This window comes from Trachypithecus francoisi, unplaced genomic scaffold (assembly GCF_009764315.1).
Source record: "Trachypithecus francoisi isolate TF-2019V2 unplaced genomic scaffold, Tfra_2.0 Contig01436, whole genome shotgun sequence".
Classification (NCBI taxonomy): domain Eukaryota; kingdom Metazoa; phylum Chordata; class Mammalia; order Primates; family Cercopithecidae; genus Trachypithecus; species Trachypithecus francoisi.
The window spans coordinates 197,655-214,940 of record NW_022681430.1 but is presented as its reverse complement, the minus strand read 5'-3'; the positions used below and the strand labels follow the sequence as shown (position 1 = coordinate 214,940).

Here is a 17,286-nt window from a genome sequence, read left to right as displayed (position 1 = left end):
GAGTGCTGACGAGAGTATCTACATGTGACCTCTCTGTGTGGCTTGGGCTTCCTCATAGCATGGCAGCCTCAGGGTAGTTGGACTTCTTACATGGTTGGAACTGTTCCAGTAGCAAGATAGAAACTGTGTCACTTTTTATGACTCGGCCCCAGTCATTTCCTGCTATACTCTGTTAGTCAAAGCAGTTCCAGGGCCACTGACATTCAAAGGGAAGGGAAATTGACTCTGCCTCCCAGTGGGGTCATGACAAGATCACATTGTAGAAGAGAATGTGGGTTGGGTGATATTTTTGTAGCCATCTTTGGAAAATACAATCCAGCCCACTCTCTCAAGCTTCACCTGCTGATAGGTGGGTAACCAACTTCCGTGGGTCGGACACTGGGGGATGAGACATTCAAATCACCTAAATCACCTGCAGTCAAGGTAATGCCAGGCTCATTCTGAATCTCTGTGGGGTGTGGGGAGGGTTATGTTTTTCTTTTCAAAAAAGAGTCCCTGTCTTTTTCTTCTTAATCATGATTGATTTTGGCTTAGAAAATGATATTTTTAATGCAAATGTGTAGGCAAGATGAAACCAACATTTCCCACCTGTGTTATTTACTAAGACTTTAATAAATGTACTGATATGGTTTGGCTGTGTCCCCACCCAAATCTACTCTTGAATTGTAACTCCACAGTTCCCACGTGTTGTGTGAGGAACCCAGTGGGAGGTGATTGCATTATGGGGGCGGGTCTTTCCCTCGCTGTTCTTGTGCTAGTGAATGAGTCTCACAAGGTCTCACAAGATCTGTGAGACCAGATTCTGATGGATTTAAAAATGGGAGTTTCCCTACACAAGCTCTGTCTTTGCCTGCCACTGTCCATGTAAGACATGACTTGCTCCTGCTTGCCTTCCACCATGATTGTGAGGCCTCCCCAGCCACTTGAAACTGTAACTCCATTAAACCTCTTTCTTTTGTAAGTTGCCCAGTCTCAGGTCTGTCTTTATCAGCAGCATGAAAACAGACTGATACATGCACCTTGGGGAAAAAGGGTAAAAAGTTTGGAAAAAGTTTTATAAATGGTATTTTCCCCTTAGAAATTAATGCATGTTATTGTCATAAAGACTCTAAGTAGTCTGGCAGTAAAGAACTCTTTCAGTTTTATTTAATTTGGACACTGACTGGGTGGTCAACAAAATATTTATTTCCACCCCTGGCATGATCTCTGATGAACTGAGGCTTTCTGGGCCTTGATTTCTTCATCTATAAGGTGTGATTTGAATGTCTCTTTAGAATAACGTCAGTTGTAAAAGATGCCCAGTAAATGATAGCTCTTATTAGCATTATTAAGTTGTTCTGGCTTCTTTTTGCAGGAAATCAACTGCCCCTTCATTCTTCCTCAGGCCTTCACAATGAACAGAAAGCTGCAGTTTCCTCCTCTGTATTCTTTCTCCACTCCCACTTGCTTCATATGCCCCACTGACCCGGGTATGAGAAACCCAGCCTGCACCTTCTATAGCACCACAAGCCTAGACTGAGGAAAGATTCACAAACGCCACTCTTCTTCGAGTAGCCCACCTTCGCGAAGTCTCACCAAGTAAGTGGGACCATTTTGTGAAGACAAGACACCTAATGAAAGGAAACTGTGGAGTAGAATTTGCTTAATTCCATCTGCTTCACATCCTCCCACCCCTGCTCCTCAGGTCCCAGAGCACTTTCCCTGTCTCCTCTGAGCAGGAGATGCAGCCTTGGTATGCTCTGTCACAGCTGGGTTCATCCCCATCAAGGGGCCTTGGTTTTCCAGGGAAACAGGCAACCAGGGAGACTGCCACACACATAAACAATATCGCGGGGTGAGAGGAGGGTCTGCAGGGCACACCTGGAGCTGAGCTTTGAGGCTCGAGCTGATACATGGGGCTGGAGTAACAGGGCAGGAGAAAGATCACAAATCCGGCCCAAGATACCTGTATACCTGTCCAACTTTGTCCCTTCCTTGGTGTTGACCCAGAGCAAGTCTCCTGCCCTCACTGGGCCTCAGTTTTCCTCACCTTAAAATAGTGCTGGGGCAGGACTTTTACACACAGATAATAGATTGGTTTAACTTTTGAAAATAGTGTGGTATTACCTCCTAAAGCTGAGCATCTGCACACCCTATGACTCAGAAATTCCAAAAGATGCCTACAAGAATGTGCAGAGCAGCACTTTTGTAATAGCACCAGACTGGAAATTATCTGAATGTCCATTTACTGTGAATGGATAAATATGTTGTGCTATATTCAGACAGTAAAATACTATGTAACAATGGAAAAGCTTTGAGTTACAATTATAGGCAAGATCACTGGAAGAATCTCACAGACATGGTGTTGAGAAAAAAGGTACAAATATTAATACTACATGATTCCATTTATATAAAGATCTAAACACAGAAAAATACCTCAATTTCATAAGGATGGATAGTTATCTTCGGGGTCTAGCATCTGCAAGGAGGTATAGTGGTGCTTCTAGGGTGATGTTCTGTTTCTTGATATGGGTGCTGGTTACTTTATTAAAAACTTACCAAACAAAAATGTTCTGGGTGATGTAGTGATTTAGTGGGAAAATCTCAGAAGTGGAAATTAGAGACCAGAGTCCTGTTCCCGGCTCTGCACTGATCATCTAATGACCTTGGGCAAGTTGCTTCCCTTCTTTGGGCCTCATTTTCTAACATTTGTAAAGTGAGAAAGTTGAGTTAGATGACACCAAAGGTCTGGTGGTCTCCAAGGCAGCTATCAGTTCCCTAAAACAACCCCAAATCAACCCACAGCAGAGTGTGTCATGCATACCATGCATCAAGACAATTCCCCTCCCAGATCACTGACCCTAAGCAACACCAATTTAGAAGACCTAAAGTGGTCACTGAAGGTCCATTTACTCTTGCCTATCAGTCACATGAGGTTGTTGTGAGGATCCAGTGTGACAGTGTATGGCAAAGATGCTGTGTAAACTGGACAGAGATGATTATTGTGTTACTCTAACAGCTCTAAGGCAAGGTCATAGTCTAACTTGTCTTTAGCATGATTGAATTGAGGAGTGGGTGTACTACTGATGGTACTATTTATTACTTGAACTTGTAAACAGTCTATTGGGAAGAAAGTTTTCGACAAACAGCCTGGAATTCATGGGATGGAGATGGGTGTTGAAATCAGTTCAGTAAACAGAAATTTCCACAAAGCCTTTGCAACCTTGGGCAGAATGTTCTCCCGATGAAAGGGAGCACGTGGTTGTGGCTGTCCTGTCTGTGGTCCCTATGAGACCCTTATCTTGTGACCCCACATAGAACATTTGGGATTTGGCCAGTGAGTGACATCTGCCAGTCAGCCCAGGCTGTGTGAGCTCCCATGCAGTGACAGTTGCTAATGTTTATTAAGTGCTTAATGCTAGTGTCTCACAAGCTTGCTCCATTTAGCCCTCCTAATGGCCCTCTGAGTTGGGTCCTATTATCATTCCCATTGTATAAGTGAAAAAATGGAAGGTCAGAAAGAGCAAATACTTTGCTAAGATTTGAATCTACATCTTCTGACTCCACAGCCCATGTCCTAGATCCTGCTGTAGTCCTTGGCCTCAGAGAGTTTACACTTTTGCCTCCGCCATGGAAATAATGCCTATTGAGCATCCACAAGGAGGCAAGCACCAAACACACAATCTCTAGGTCTTCAGGGCCTATGAGTTTCAGGTGGGTATCGTTATCCTTGCTTTAGAGGTGAAACTGGGTACAGAGATATTAACAAGTACAAAGTCACACACAGGAAGTGAACATTTTAAATCTGCTTGGCCTAGCCCAGGAGTTTTTGCTCTTCATCCCTCTGCCCTCCTGATCCTTCCTGAGCCTTCACTTAGAAATGATTGCTCCCTTCTTGGGCTCTGTGGCTCTTTTAATTTCTCCTTCAGGGCACACAGTCATGAACTGTATGTGAACCAGTGCATATAAATCCTATCTCCCTACTGGGTGGAGAGCTTTGAAAGAGTAAGGCTAGGGTTATTTCATCTTTGTGTTTTCTTTGTCCCCATGCCAAGGGAGCAGAGAAGATATGCTAAGTTGTGTGGGCTTCAGAGCTGGACTATAGAGAACCTGGTTGTAGAGTTCTTGGGAAGAATTTTGGGGGTTGAGACTACCAAGAAGGATCCTGAGATCTTACTGGCAGAGGGTAGTAAATTGGGAGAAAGATCTCTGTTGGAGGGAGGGTAGTAGGAATTCTAGTGCTTTGGGGATTAACTGCCTGGACAAGTACTTTGGAAGAAATAGGGAAAAGTAGTAGGGATGGGGGTGCAGGGAAAAGACATGGAAGAGGCTTGAACAGTTGATTCCAACCAAGTCATAGTGTGAGGGGCTTCATAGAGACCCATCACTCTCACATTTTTTTCTCTTTGGACTGCCCTTTCAGAGACACCAGGAAGACCGTGGCTTCACCCTACTGTCACTCCTCTGTCCACATGGTTTTTCCTCAGTGCTGTGCAGAGGCTTGGCTGGAGGCTTCAGGCATACTGAGCAGAGGCAGAAGGTAGATCATGGAGAAAGAAAAGGCAGAGGCCATCCTAATCACGTGATGCAGTGCTGGCCACCCCACACTGAGGAGCCAGGGCTACAAAGCCGTCTGGCAAACTGTCTGGAGCCAGTAATGATACAACAGCAGGCCAAGCTGTTGCAAGTTGACATGGCTCCAAGAGATCTTGAAAAGAGGAAGAGCAGCTTTGTAAAGGTCAAGCTTCCTGGGGAAACAAGGTGGAGCCTAGTGAGGTCCTCGCCAGGTGTGTGATGGGGCAGGCCATGCTCTCCTCCCCTTAGGCTCCTCATGCAGCCTCACACTGAGGAGCTGGATTAGATGGAGGACTTCTTCTACTTATTAGGGCTCTAGAAACTCTGAAGTTCTGCAAACAGGCCATGAGAGAAGTGAGAAGCTGGGTGGTAGGAGCCCTGAAACCCTCACCCTCATTTCAATGAAGCAGCTCCTCTAAGCACCTGCTTTCTGTGCTTAGCTGATCACGATCCCAGAAAGACTTTCTTCCTGCCTGTGCCAGGGCTGAGCAATCTTCCTCTGTCTTCTCCCTTTGTGGATAGTGCACACGCACACAAAAATCACGGGAAAATTCACTCATTTCTCTACTGTAGGCTCACAGTGATGTATTAGAAAGTTCAGCCAGGTACAGTGGCTCGCGCCTGTAATCCCAGCACTTTGGGAGGCCAAGGCAGGCAGATCACCTGAGGTCAGGAGTTTGAGACCAGCCTGGCCAACATGGTGAAACCCCACCTCTACTAAAAACACAAAAATCAGCCAGGCGTGGTGGCCCGTGCCTCTAATCCCAGCTACTTGGGAGGCTGAGACAGGAGAATCGCTTGAACCCGGGAGGCAGAGGTTGCAGTGAGCCAAGATCATACTATTGCACTCCAGCCTGGGCAACAAGAGCAAAACTCTATCTCAAAAAAGGAAAAAAAAAAGAAAAAAAGAAAAAAAAAGAAAACTCAGACTATACAAAGGAATGAAAGGCTCTTTGTCTAGAGGCCTCATTTGAGGGCAGCTCCATCAGCATGGAGCCTGTCTGCCAGTGCATTGGGATGCCTCAGGTGAGTCAGCCAAGCAGTGTTCCCCAGGCTCCCACTTCTCTTCTACACACCCTTCTCTGCACCTACTCAGGGCCCTGGATTAATTTAGTTTCCCTCCATAGTCCACTCCCCTAGACCAGGTCATCTCCAAGCCTTGGGAAGGGAAGGGAAGGGAAAGCTGTGATGCTTCATCCCACTCCAGGGCTGGAGAGGAGGGGAAGGCTGGCAAGGTGGCTGGAGATCCAGGGAACCACCTGCCTTTTTGTGTTTTCTCGTATATCCTGGATAGCTAAATGGAAAATCTGGTACAGCAAAAGCAGTTACTCTCCTGAAAAGGTGATCAGATCTTTATGGGCTTTGTTTGCCCTAAGATCATCCATCTCCTTTGCAATTTTGCTTACAAAGTTTCCGGTGGTGTGAATGTTCCCTCCTGGGTGGTCCCTGAGTTCTGACAGCCTAGAAGGTCTCTGGTTCTATGGGTTCCATCCTTCCTCGAAGCCAGCCTGTGATATGGGCCACAGTAAGAGAAGCAAGAAAGAGAAAGCCTTCAACAAATCAACTTTCAGTGGCACAGAAATGACTTCTCCATAGCCCCCTTGTATTTGCATATAGAAGCTCAGAAGGGACAAAATCATTCCGTTGGAAAATAACACCTCCTGAAGTCCCAGACCTGGTCTTGTATCCTCCCAACACTCCAACACTGCCATCGCAAATAGGATTTTAGGTGGAAGACCTGGGTGGGGACTGTCTCCCCATTTATCAAACGCTGGCTTTTTAGCCAGTGGGGTAGTTGGGGGCCTCCTTTTCCAAGGCCTTCTCTGTGCTCTTGGGTGGGATGGAAGGACCAGCCCTTTGGTACAGAGATGATCTGATTGTTTCCCCCATCGTTGTGTCCTTGAAAGGTGGAACTGATGAGAGCAAAACTCTAGACAGCTCTGGAGGAGATGCTTTGGCTGTGAAAGGAGGCTGGATCTGAATAGGTGCTCTAGTTCTTATTCCTTTCACCCCTGTAGAAGAAAGCACGTGTTTCCAGCTTTCAAGAGAATGAAGCAGTGCAGTGGCTGGATCCATATGGTGTCACTGGGATTCGAGTTCGTTGGAGAAAAAGCTTGGTGACTTCCTGGGGACAGACTTTCTTCACAGATAGTGAAAGCCTGTTTTGTATTTTCTGGTCCCTGGGGTTGTCACGCAGAAGCAATACTGTGCTGCCCACACATCTGCCTTGAATCCAAGCTCTGCTGCTTGCTGGCTGGTGACCTAGTTCTGGGCCTCAGGGTATGACAACGGGGGCTTGTGTTCAGTGACATCTATGTCCTCATCATCCTGTGCTGGATGCCCTGTCGTGGTTGGGGGAGAGTATGGTGGCTGCACCAACACCGGCAAAGGGTACAATGAGAAAGTGCCAGGCGGTGCCTCCAGGCTGGTCACCAGCTGGACTGCCTTTCTGCACAGACTCCAGGCCTTTGTGAGCCCCGGGCAAAGGCCCTATCCTGAGACTCTGGGTGGATCTCAGGTTTTCTATGTGACTCTTCCAGCTCACCTGGTGCTAGATGGGTGAGGTAAACAACTTCGGTGATTTGTCTGCACCCGTGTTCTCATTGACCAGAACCATTCTGAGGTCTATAAATCATATCACATTCAGTTCTGTCGAGAGAATGGCCTGGTTGTAAAACTTTAGGGAACCAAGGCTCCCAAAGAAATTGTCAAGACTGCAGCATTAACAAAGATGATGTGGCTTTGCAATGGGAACAGCTCAGCCCCTCAAACTTTTGATCCATTTGTTACACATGCATCTCTGAGCTAACTGCTAAATGCTTCCCATTGTTCCCCACGATCCCCAGTGTCCCAGCCCAAGGTAAAGAGAGGCATGAGTGGGCCATTACTGCACATCTAGGCCCAGCAAACTCTGAGGAGCCCAGATTGGAATCCCAGGAAGGATCTTATTCAGTAGTTGACCACGGAATAGCCGAGTGGGAAGAATGTGACTTTGGGAGTCCCACGCATCTGCCTTGAATCCAAGCTCTGCTGCTTGCTGGCTGGTCACCTAGTTCTGGGCCTCGATGACAACGGGGCTTGTGTTCAGTGACCTCCAGGTCCCTCCCTCTTGAAAGCTCGGGGGTTCTGCCCCGAGGAATGGGAACTGACCTATTTTACCCACATGTACTGAGTGTTTTCCAAAACAAAGTCTGGTTACTAATTACCTGCCCTGCATTCCCTGTGCTTGCAATGGCAGGTGGCGTATCTGCACATTTCTAAGGAGGAACTGGAAAGGAGCTAATAGGAAGCACTCAGAGGTGAGGCCCTAAGGCTCGTATTGGTTGGGCAGAGTTCTGAAAATTCTGGTGGATGCTATTCTCCATCAACAAAAAGGGGATTTTGGAAGATCCCCTTAGTCATTAAACACAGAGAAGCACTGTCCTAATATTTTCCTGGTTATGAAAAATAATATGAGCTTATTCTATATATTATATTGCAGGCATGATGGCTCAGGAAGCCTACTGCTGCCTTCCCCCTGCTTCCTCAGCCCCCGGGATAACGTGGTTAACAGTTTGACTTATATTCTTGTGGGTATTTTCTCTGTAAAAACAAACATAAAAATATATTATTTTATGAAGATGAGATCACACTACACATGCTGATTTGCAGGTTGCTTTTCATACTTAACTGTGTATTCTGGATTTTGTCCATGTCTGTTCATGCGATCTATTTTATTCCTTTTAATAAGATGTCTTAATGCATTGGGAAATGTAGAAAAGGAAAGAAACCATGATGCATATTAAAGCTTTTCTTTCATTTTAAATATTATTTCTGTATTGGGAGGAGCAGAACACCTGAAATTGTTTTCAAATACTTTAAATAGCATTTAGATTTTAAAAATCACAGGAATGATAGTTGTACTGTTGTAGAAAATCAGTGAATACATGGGAAAGACTCAGTATGCCATTCTGACCATTCCTTATTATTATGTCCATTTTGTCTTCAATTCAATGATTCAGATAATAAAAAATTTTCTGTGGTAGGCAAAATACTGGCCCCCAAAGATGTTCATGCCCCAGTCTGAGGAAGCTGTGAATGTTACTTTACATGGCAAGTGGGACTTTGCTGATATGATTGGATGAAGGGTTTTGAGATGGTTAAATTATTCTGGATTATCTGAATGGGCTCCAGGTAATCACAGAGGCCCTTGTGAGTGAAAGAGGGAGGCAGGAGAGTTGATGGCACCCTATTGCTTTGAAGATGAGGAAAGGGGTCACCAGCCAAGGCCAGTGGGCAGCATCTGGAGGCTGGAAAAGGCAGGAAGGTGTTTCTCCCCTAGAGCCTCCAAAAGGAAGGCAGCCCTTCCGAAACCTTGATATCTTTTTAGCCCAGTGAGACCTATTTTGCACTTTTCATCTCCAGAACTGTGGGATAATAAATTTGTATGATTTTAAGCCTCTGACTTTGTGGTAATTTGTTATAGCAGCCGTAGGAAACAAGCCCACTTTCATTAATTTGTTTGGCATGCTTACAAATGCTGCGTCTGAAACTGTGAAACCACGAGACATCTTGTGATTCTGGGTGACCAGGATCTAACTAACCCAGTTCTCCATATAACATGGTCCTCTGGGGGAGCCAAAGTTGGTGTGTGGAAATCTTTTTAGGTTATCGAAATCAAAAAGAAAAATGACAGAAAAAGTCATTGATTTCCAGGAGGATGCACACAGACCCTGGAAGCCCATGGACTCAAAGATTTAAAGTGCCAGAAAGAGGCAGACTAGATATACTCACCCTACTTAATGGTTGAATCATGGAGGCTCTGTGAGGTCACTTGTCCAAGGTCACTGAGTGAGCCAGGGCCTGAGCAAAAGATGGTCTTCTCTCTCCAGTTCTGTGATGGTTCCTTTGATGTTTAACGGGAACATGCTGGGGCTTGCCACAGGGCCATCATCTTCTGTCAATCATCCATGCTCTGCCAGGTTTCCACTGAGGGGTGGAAGGCAGGGGATGGGTGGCCCCAGATTTGCCCATCCTGGGGTGCCTTCCTTTGCAACCTGCTTGTTCCTCATCCACCTCAGCTGGCAGCCTGCCAAGCTCCCTGCTCAGAATCACCAGTGTGGGGGTTGGTACCCCAATCTTGGTCAGTCTCCCTGGGTGGCCACGATTTGTGTTTGGTTTGAATTTCCCAATGCCCTCCTTTGAAGGGTCAGAGCAGGGAGAGCTTGGCAGCTGCATCCTTAGCTGTGATGCGCACAGAGAGCTTCCCAACTTTTCCTTTGACCACTGGAACCTCAGAGGTGACAGTTGAGAAAGAAAAGTAGGTCAGTTGGTACAAAGTAGGGGGATTTATTCCTAGATCTCCAGGTTTCTCTCTTGGACCAGGAAAGTGATCATAGGCTCTCGGCACCTCAGAGGTCAATGCGTAATAAACAAGGGCAGTTGTGTAACTTTTACTTAATAAATCACCGAGCACTGATTAGGTGGGCTCTGGTTGGGACTGTTCATACGCTCAAGGAAGCCCAATTCAGCAACAAAATCAGGAGACAGAAGCCATGTTGATCAGGCACCTTCTGTCTAGGCACTTCACAGGCAGTGTTGCTAGGGTTAGGTACCTGGCATCCATCACCCCTGCTGTGCGCAGGGTTCTAATAGATGGAGTCAACAAAAGGCTAACTGAAGAGCAAACTGTCTTCTAGGACATTCAACTCCCAAGAACAGGGCTCTTTTGTCAAATCAGTTTGGAGAATATGACCCAAGATCCTGCCTGACTGCCAGCTGTCACTCAAATCTCTTTCCCCTCCTCTTAGATACACAGCTGGACCAATTTTCCCGACTCCTTCGCAGTGATGTGTAGCTGTGTGTGGTAGACGTGCAGGTGTGCCTCCAGACGGGCCTTGCTGCAGCAAGTGCAGTCAATAGACGGTCTCCTGCCATCACCTCCATCAGGGTCAGCCTCAGCTACAGAGCCTCATCCACTTTGCCCAATGTCACACCCTTCCAGGAACCTCCTACCTCTGGGGACCACATGAGGCATGGCTATTTTGGCCCAATAAAAGACACCTCCGATGGGTAACATCCACTGTAGAGGTTCCCACTGGGTTGGCCGTTGGTTTGTCAGGACTGTGTCATGGCTTGACTTCTTCTTCTGCCCAATTCCGTTTCTTCTCCCTTTCCATTCAGAAGTATTGACTCCCAATACACTTTATGCGCCCCCAAACTTCATGTTAGCATCTGCCTCCTGAGAATGCAGCCTGCTCCTCTGTGTGGCTGTGTTGTCTCTAACAGTGTGAGCAGGAGTTGTGTGCGCTATTTTCGGGCCTGACCCTTGAAGCCTTTGGAGTGAATCCATCTTGCTTTCTCCTTCAGCCCGCTGAATGTGGACTCCAGTGGTGCCCTAGGGGATGGTGGAGCCACCAGATGGAAGTAGCCTGGTAATCCTGAGAAGGAGAGATGCCGCGCTGATGTGAACATCTTTCCAGAACTGTTAAGTGAGTTAGAAATGAACTTCTACTACACAAAGCTGCTGAAATTTGGGCATCTGTTACTTCAGTTGGCCTACTCAAGCTTCTCTCCTCTCCTCACTTACCTATCCAGATGCAATGGCGGGTCTTTTGGGATGGGGGTGGGGCATTGATCAGAACTGCCTGGAAGCTCAAGTACCCACTATACCTAGGCTCAAGCAGGCCAGAGATTCCCAGAGAACAAGAGAGAAGAACAAGGCTTGAGGTGCGTTTTCTGTACAGAGATCCATACTTCATCAAAATGTGGCCATTTGCTACGAGGATCTCATCAATAAAGAAGCAACTGCCCTCCCTTGGGGGCAGCAGTCAGAGTGGAGAGAAAATAAGTTCTCATGCTGACACTCCTTGAGGGAGAGGAAAATCAAAGGCCTGTGTTTTCTGTAGCAAGGTTGGTGTGCAGGAAGAGGAGCCGTTTCCCCAACAATGGGAGAATTCAATTCTTTCAACAATTTATAAAGAGATACATAATGTGGATGGATAGATGGTCTATATCAATAGATAGATTATACATAGGTAACAGAGATGGTAGACAGATAAGGATGATAGAGACATAAATGATAGGTTGATATGTAGAGAGATGATAGGTTGGTAGCTGGACAGGTAGGTAGGTAGGAAATCCAGGCTCAGAGATATTGAGGTAGGTTCTTATGGTCACGTAACTGGTATGTGACAGAGGAGGATTCAACTTTAGGTCTAGTTTGACTCAGAAGTGGGATTCAGGCTGGGCGTGGTGGCTCATCCCTGTAATCCCAGCACTTTGGGAGGCCGAGGCGGGTGGATCATTCGAGGTCAGGAGTTTGAGACTAGCCTGGCCAACATGGTGAAACCCCGTCTCTACTAAAAATACAAAAAAATTAGCCAGCTGTGGTGGCACACGTCTGTAGTCCCAGCTACTCGGGAGGCTGAGGCAGGAGAATTGCTTGAACCTGGGAGGCAGAGGTTGCAGTGAGCTTAGATTGCACCACTGCACTCCAGCCTGGGCTACAGAGCCAGATTCCATCTCAAAAACAAACAAACAAACAAACAAACAAACAAAAAAAACGGGGAGGGGGGATGCAAAACCCAACTCCACATCCTTTCTTCTGCTGAGGATGGCAAAGAATGTGTTTCCTTTGCTCCATGCACAGGGTTTCATTTGCCCGATGTGATGTTTTGTTTGCTTTTGTTCTATTTTATTATATTAATAATTCATCTACTTGTAGCTTGAATTTTGTCATCTAGTAGGTTTTGTTTGTTTTAGGTGGGCATTTAAGGGCTGCATTCCCTAAATTCATGCATGTTCAAACATGTTTTTTACTTTTTTGTTTGAAGGACAACTCAGGTTGGTGCACAATTTCTTAGTAACCCCTTTTCTCAGAACTCTTGTCATGGGTTTATGACAAGTTTTTATGCTGTTTGGGAAAATTATGGCATATCTGAAGGAAATGCTTGAGAGCTAAGGTTGAACAAATTCGGTTGAACAATTGAGAGCCTTTAATCCCTGGCCAATGTGTTTTGACTTGGTGTTGTTGGCAATAGACAGCCACTGAGAGTTTATTTTCTTTTCTTATTAATTTTTTCATCAACTTTAAGTTCCAGGGTACATATGCAGGATGTGCAGGATTGTTACATAGGTAAATATACGCCACGGTGATTTGCTGCACAGATTAACCCATCACCTAGGTATTAAGCCCAGCATCCATTAGCTATTCTTCCTGATGCTCTCCCTCCCTACGCCCCTTGCCCCGACAGGCCCCAGTGTGTGTTGTTTCTCCCATGTGTCCATATGTTTTCATCATTCGGCTCCCACTTATAAGTGAGAATATGCGACATTTGGTTTTCTGTTCCTGCGTTAGTTTGTTGAGGATAACAGCTTCCAGCTCCACCCTTGTCCCTGCAAAGGGCATAATCTCATTCCTTTTAATGGCTGGATAGTATTCCATGGTGTGTATGTACCATATTTTCTTTGTCCAGTCTATCATTGATGGGCATTTGGATTGATTTCATGTCTTTGCTATTGTGAGTAGTGCTACAGTGAACATACACATGCATGTACCTTTATAAAAGAATGATTTATATTCCTTTGGGTACATACCTAGTAATGGAATTGCTGGGTCAAATGTTATTTCTGCTTCTAGATCTTTGAGGAATCGCCACACTGTTTTCCACAATAATTGAACTAATTTACATTCCCACCAACAGTGTAAAAGCATTCCTTTTTCTCGGAAACCTCACCAGCATCTGTGGTGTCTTGACTTTTTAATAATAGCCATTCTGACTGGTGTGTGTGAGATGGTACCTCTTGTGTGTGTGTGTGTTTTTTTTTTTTTTGAGATGGAGTCTTGCTCTGTTGCCCAGGATGGAGTGCAGAGTGGCACGATCATGGCTTACTACAGCCTCCACCTCCCAGGTTCAAGCAATTCTCCTGCCTCAGCCTCCCGAGTACCTGGGGTTACAGGTATCTGCCACCACGCCTGGCTAATTGTTTTTTTTTTTTTTTTTTTTTTGAGTAGAGATGGGGTTTCGCCATGTTGGGCAGGCTGGTCTCGAGTTCCTGACCTCTGGTGATCCACCTGCCTCGGCCTCCCAAAGTGCTGGGGTTATAGGCAGGAGCCACTGTGCCTGAACTCATTGTGGTTTTGATTTGCATTTCTCTAATGTCAGTGATGTTGAGTTGTTTTCATATGTTTGTTGGCTACATGAATGTCTTCTTTTGAGAAGTGTCTGTTCATATCCTTTGCTCACTTTTTAATGGGGTGGTTTTTTTCTTGTAAATTTGTTGGAGTTCCCTGTAGACTCTGGATATGAGACCTTTGTCAGATCATTGAGAGTTTCTGAGCAATGTGGTGGTGGGTTGTATGTAGATGAATTTGAAGCGGAAGAGACCTGTGACAGAGAGACCAGATTAGAGCTACTGCAGTGATTAGGTGGTGGAGGCCTGTAAACAGGTGTATGTGGCACTTTATGTACAGGTACACTGTGGATACAGAATTGATGGGACTTAGCAACTGCTTGGGTACAAAAGGGACAAGGACAAAAGAGGAGTTGTTAAACAACAATGCCTTGGGTTAACTTGGGCTGAGCATGTAGATGGTGTCATTTGTAGAGCCAGAGAAAGAGTAGATGAGGAAGAGAAAAGGGGAACAGGAGTGGGAGGAGGAGGAGAATAGAATGGGAAAATATGAGATCTGAGTGGCTGCATTTTGGAGGGGCTGGTGGAGCTGCCCAGAGACTGCTGAAATCTGGAACTAGAGTTCAGAGGAGAGGTTAGGGTGGGGGACAGAGTAGAACTGGAAATAGTCCCTAAGTGTGTTGAATATATCCAATATAGTTTCTTTCTAAAGGGAAATCCTTAGTCCTTTTCTAGAAGGCATTGTAAAATCGGCCTCTGAAATTCTGCCCTGCCAAATTTGTTTTCTTCTAGGAAGTGACAAAATTGCAGCCCCTGAAGAGCAGGAGAATCCTGGACTCTACGGCTTCCCCCTGCTGTTTGCAACTGCATTTGATTCCACTTTTGTGTGTTTTCCCTTTTTCGTGATTAATATTTGCTGGAAATGTATTGATTTTTCAGTCTTTTCAAGAAAACTGCTCTTGGGCTTATGTCTCAATTATACTGCTTTTATGTTTCCTCATTTAATTATTTATTGACGCTTTTATCTTTCTTTCTCTTTATTTTTGCTATCCCTTCCCTTGAATTTTTAATTTATTTGTTGATCCATTAATTGTATCTTTTGATAATAAAAACATTTCAAGCGATAAATTTCCCCACAAAAAGTGCTTTGCCTATATCCCAGGTAGTCGGATATATAGGCGCTCACTGTCATGGTTTTGTAAGTAGTTGTCATTACTATAGACATAATTTCTCTCTTGACCTAGAAGAAATTATTTTGTATATTTTAAAATTCCAAGAATATACATAATTTGTTTGTGGAAGGCAGAAAGGGAAGCAAAGGGAAGTAAATTACGCAAAGTTACACAACCATTAAGTGTCATATTTAGGACTAGAATCCAGATTGACTGACTTCTAGTCTAATCAGCAAGAAAATGTTTTCTCCACTTCCAGTGGAATGGTTCAAGCTTGGGAGTTTCTGGAAAGCCTCACTAGCTGGGGGAGCATGTGAAATGGAAAATCATGGTGTTTTGAGTCAGACAGATGTGACTTGAGCTTCTGCCTTGGCTCCTTGACAGCTGTGTGACCTTGGGCAGGCTTCTAGGCCTGAGTTTCAACTTCCTTGTCTGTAATATGGAGAAAATAACATTAATTTTATGCTGCTGTTGTAAAGATTAAATGAAATACAAAATTGTGTGCATAAAATGCCACATACACCATAAGTGATCCATAAATATTTATCTGTTCCTTTAATTAATATCCTATAGATGGCCAAGGTACTGGATAAAAATTAAAGTAAAAGCATGCATAATCTCAGTGATAACAACTGTTAAGAAAGTGCAATATCTTTTAGAACATACACATATGTATACACACATTCATACATGCACGCTCTCACGCACATACACACGCTCAAAATTTGGATTGTACCATAAAGCTACCCTGTAACTTGTTTTGGTTTTTGTTTTCCTTCTCAGTTAATGTACAGTGGCCACTGTCACTCATGCTTCCTTCGGTGAGTTAGCAACTTGGTAATTGGAGATGGGCAGACTGAGGCTCTGTGTAGTTTGGAGGGGAAAGGCAGCCTAAGACTAATGGGCACACAAGGCCTGGGTGGGGGTTCAGAGGCGTTTCCCGGAGGTTGACAGTCTGGGTGTGAGCAGGTTTGTGTGAGTCAGGGAAACAGGCTATGAATTCAAGATGAAATTACTTACCCATGCAGGTCTCTGGTTCACTACGCTGATTTGGTGGGTGTTTCACTTGCCTAGTCAACAAGTCAGGCAGGATTTTACCTGAGTTTACTGTCCCAGCACTGTGCCAGGTACTAAGCAGGGACACAGGAAATACCTCTGCTCTTGAGCTGCTGATATGCACACATTTAACCACAGTGTGAAAATACTGACATCTGAGAAATGAAGATTTGTGTGAAGTGTTTAAAAAAGGTTTGCTTTTTAGCTAGATTTTTTGTTTGTTTTGGGGGTTGTTGATGGTTCAGGATAAGGTTTGGTAGGGGAGAGAAAATTCTTGTTTTGGGAGGTTGTGGAGGGCAGGAGACTCAGCTAAGTTGGGATAGACAGGGAGAAGAAAGGAACAGAAAGAAGACCACAGAAGGCACTAGGCTGAGCAGGCAGAGATGGGACTGAACAGGGTGTGTTAAGGAGACAGTAAAGGACCTATCCTTTTGGAAGTTGGTATTAGGGAATAAAAATAAACTATGCAAAATAAAAGTGGAACTTATGCTATGCTTTGCAGTTAGAAGATGGTCAAATAAGCACCAGATACATCTTTGATTTGTAATAAGGAGGAACAGAATAAAAACAGAATTTTATAAAGATTAACTGTAGGGATCTTAGGAAAACTGGGAAAAGAGTAAATCTACAGGCAAGGAAGTAAGTTCATTATGAAGGGTTGAGTGTGTCTATCTAACCCACGGAGGAGGCTATAGAAATTGAGCAGAAGGACAATGTAAAGATGAAACTTGCTGACATGGACGTTAAAGAGAAAGTAAAGTCAAAATGAGACTAATGTTTACAAGTCAAGGAAATCAGAAGAGTAAGATTGCCAGTGACAGAAATAGACAAGGCAGGCATACTGAAAGTCTTGTAAGTGGAGATGGCCTATATGGTTGGAAACACAGCACAAGATTGTGCTTGAGAAACTCCTGAAATAATTCTGTATTTTTTTCATTGTTATTTGTGTGTGTGCAAGTACACATAGAAAAAGTTAAGTCTGGTTACAGAAAAACCTACCAGCGGCCGGGCACGGTGGCTCACGCCTGTAATCCCAGCACTTTGGGAGGCTGAGGCGGGTGGATCACAAGGTTAGGAGATCGAGACCATCCTGGCTAACATGATGAAACCGTCTCTACTAAAAATACGAAAAAATTAGCTGGGTGTGGTGGCGGGTGCCTGTATTCCCAGTTACTTGGGAGGCTGAGGCAGGAGAATGGCATAAACACGAGAGGCAGAGCTTGTAGTGAGCCGAGTTCGAGCCACTGCACTCCAGCCTGGGCAACAGAGTGAGACTCCATCTTAAAAACAAACAAAAAACACAAAACAACAGCAACAACAAAAAACCTACCAGCTTAACTCAGTGGAGACTAATGCTTCTATTGTATGTATGCCCATGTGTTCATAGTCA

At 44.9% G+C, this 17,286-nt stretch overlaps 1 long non-coding RNA gene across 2 annotated transcripts; it reads left to right on the top strand.

The window, feature by feature from the left end:
- Window positions 1–240: 240 nt before the first annotated feature.
- LOC117091621 lies at window positions 241–14,796 on the top strand. Of its 2 annotated transcripts, XR_004440485.1 has the most exons (5): window positions 241–423; window positions 1,355–1,578; window positions 7,793–7,853; window positions 10,903–11,024; window positions 14,461–14,796. It is a non-coding gene; the product is annotated as an uncharacterized LOC117091621 (long non-coding RNA). The 2 variants fall into 2 exon arrangements; XR_004440487.1 differs by lacking the exon at window positions 7,793–7,853.
- Window positions 14,797–17,286: the final 2,490 nt, after the last annotated feature.